Source organism: Dipodomys ordii, unplaced genomic scaffold (genome assembly GCF_000151885.1).
Source record: "Dipodomys ordii isolate 6190 unplaced genomic scaffold, Dord_2.0 Scaffold105, whole genome shotgun sequence".
Lineage (NCBI taxonomy): Eukaryota > Metazoa > Chordata > Mammalia > Rodentia > Heteromyidae > Dipodomys > Dipodomys ordii.
The window spans coordinates 2957074-2960451 of record NW_012267321.1 but is presented as its reverse complement, the minus strand read 5'-3'; the positions used below and the strand labels follow the sequence as shown (position 1 = coordinate 2960451).

Below are 3378 nucleotides of genomic sequence, written 5' to 3'. Positions count from 1 at the left end.
CTTTTGCTAATTGCTTGTATAGCGGCATAACTAAGTTCATACTTATTGTTAGGCAACCATCTTTTGTTATGCTTCCTGTAAATATTTCTAAAACTTGGTATAAAAATTCTGGTATTCAGGAGTTAAGACAATTGAAAGACCTAATGTGCCCTCGTCGATTTGTTGGGCTACTTGTAGTTGATGTTTTGGCCTTTATTTTGTTAGCTGCTTCTGCAGCAGCAGCTGCTGTGACACTAACACAAAATATACAAACAGCCCATTATCTTAATCAGCTTGCTCATAATATGCCATAAGCCCTCCCTCTGGACTCTAAAGTAGCAAAAACTGCTAAAAAATATCTGTTTAAACAATTTCAACGCTATATCCCGTCCCTGACTTATGTCAAAGGATTGCTAATGTGATTCCATGATCTAGGAATGCTTGTACTGATGGTTTCTCTATGCCTTCCTTGTATTATACATGCACTGCAAAACTCTCTTGTGAGTTTAGCCAGCCAGCTACATAAGATCAAGCTCCATATAAATAAATTCCCCCGAGAGGAACTGCAGCCAGAGATCGTTAAGAGGGGTGCCAGTCTGACCAACCTAAGACAGGGCCTTCAGTTTCGATCTGAAAAAGTGCCCGATGACAGGTAAGGCAGACAAGGTGATCCACCCAACCTAAGACAGGTGGGTTCGCTTCTTCAAACAAAGACGGGGAGATCTTGATTCCTTTACCAAATGGAATCTATGAACTAAATTTTTAGAAATTGTTGTGAGAATGACTAAAATTCTACCAACCAATTAGTTGAATTTACAGAGTGAGACAAAAATACTGAGCTTACCAATTATAATACATATAAAATTCTTTCATTCATGATTCTAATACCAGTACACTCTTCAAGGAATTTGGTAACAATTAATTGACTAGGTATAACAAATAAACTTTGCAACCAAACCCTAGAGCTGAAATAGCATAGTATGTGGCATATGTAAGATCAGTCAAACTTAACCCATTTTCATATGTATATATATATACATATATATATACCCTGGAAGATCTGTTCTGTGCCAGAGACAATACAAATCTGGAGTGAAAACATTTGGAGTTGGTAGCTACTTTTATCACATCACTTTTTACCTATTTCTATGTATTCCTCCCAGACTTTCTACTTCTAATCAATATATAGCCAAAATTCTTTTTTTTGGGGGGGGGGTCTGGTCATGGGGCCTGAACTCTAGGCCTGGGTGCTGTCCCTCAACTCTTCAGCTCAAGGCTAGCCCTCTACAACTTGAGCCATAGTACCACTTCCGGCTTTATTTTTTCTTATGTGGTGCTGAGGAATTGAACCCAGGGCCTCATACATGCAAGGCAAGCACTCTACCACTGAGCCATCTTCGCAGCCCATAGCCAAAATTCTTATCTTTTCAGATAGCAAGTGGGTTATTTGGTGCAAAAGCAAGTTGGTTCTTTGTTTTTAAACAGATCTCAATTTGATAATTTAGTTTCAACTTAAAAATCCTCTTCATAGCCCAAATCTGTTTTCAAATGGTTAAAGAGAAACCATCAGTCCTATCATATTATTAGAAAGTACAACTGACAAACTTTAGGCAAGGTTTTGGTTAACTTTAGGACTTACAGATTAGGTTACTGACAGGTGATTACTACTCAAAGTACTTTTACAATGTGAAATTATCTTGACTTAGAAGAAGGTATATGGTGAGGATGAGGCAGATGGAGGAGAGGCACACAGTGGTGAACAGTACATACATAAAGTTATGCATTCAGTACATGGTTATTGGCTTGTATATCTTACTAAGTAAGCATGTAGTAAAAGACTAAGCCTATATATCAAAGAAAATTCAATAAAACATTCATCTTCAAGGTTCATAAATATATGCAATTCTAATTATAACGTCTGTACAATACATCTGCACATTTTGTTAGACTAACATAATACACAGACTCATGGAAGTCTCCTGTTAAGTAGTTAATTTTGCCTAGATTTGAAATTATTTTCATAAACATTCAATGAAGCCACAAACATAGCTACTGTAACATTTGTAATGTACCCAAGTTTTAAAGGGGGGAGAGAGGGAGCAAAGGGGAAGGGACATTGAGAAGGAAAGGGAGAGAGAGAGAGGGAGAGAGAACCAGCAATTCCGTAAATGAGAAGGGAACTCAATCCCTTCTTTTGCTTTTTGCTTCAGTTCTTTGGAAAACACTAGAAGCAGACATGAGGTTTTCTATATATTGTCCAAGAACTTGGTTTTCTGATTTTAGCTTCAGGTTTTCTCCTTAACTGCATCTACTCTTGCTGAGATATCTTCAAGTGTGTGTTGGAGTTCCAGCACTTGATTAATAAGTCGTGTTTTTCCTCCAGTTCCATCTGATTTTCAGCATCAACATTCACATCAGTGTTCATCATCCTGGGCACTGAACTGTGCCTTGCACAGAAAAATCCTGATGAAAGGTCGTCAGAGGCACCGGGATGGTCAGGATCCCAAGATTACGCCTCCGTCCAGGGACTCCAGCACTGACTGATTGGCTACATCTTCTTTATGTATTCATCCACAGTTAGCCTGTGATTCCACTGCTCTGAACCTGGCTGACTTTGCTCCACATGACCATGTCCAGTGTCACTCATTTCTCTGCAGACACCATGGAGCTTCTGGGTTTTTTCTTGGTTGTGGTAAATAGTGCCGCAATGGATATGGTGTTCAAGGACCTACATATTCTTGAGAGTATGCCTAAATATTTCATTTTCTATTGCCTTTTTTTCCGGTCGGGTGTAGGGCCTGAACTCTGTGCCTAGGGGATGTTTTTCAGCCCTTCAACTCAAGGCTAACACTCTACAATCTGAGCCACAGCAACACTTCTGGCTTTTCCTGCTTAGGTGATGCTGAGGAATTGAACCCTGGTCATCATGCATCCAAAGCAATCAGTCTACCACTGAGCTACCTTCCCAGCCTCTTATTTTCTATTCTTTTTTGTTTTTTGGGTGGTCATGGGGTTTGGACTCAGCCTGGGCCCTGTCCTTGACCTCTTCAATTCAAGGCTAGTGCTCTACCATTTGAACCACATTGCCACTTCCAGCCTTTGCTGCTTATGTGGTGCTGAGGAATCAAACCCAGGGCCTCCTGCATGCAAGGCAAGCAGTCTATCACTGAGCCACCTTCCCAGACCCTCTTTTGCTTTTCAAGATAGTGTCTCCACTGTGTAGTCCATGCTAGCCTTGAATGTAGTATCCTCTTGCCTCAGGCTCCCCATTGCTGGCATTTCAGGTGCACATCACTAAGCCCAGTTGCATTTTTTTACCTAGTGGTTCATCAGTTCCATTGTGATCCCAAAGAGATGCTTAAATTCCTTGGTGAGAGGATCATCTGCAGGGAAGCTCTC

At 40.4% G+C, this 3378-nt stretch overlaps 1 pseudogene; it reads right to left on the bottom strand.

The window, feature by feature from the left end:
- Window positions 1–2160: 2160 nt before the first annotated feature.
- Window positions 2161–2407, bottom strand: LOC105994215 (annotated as a pseudogene).
- Between the last annotated feature and the right edge of the window lie 971 nt (window positions 2408–3378).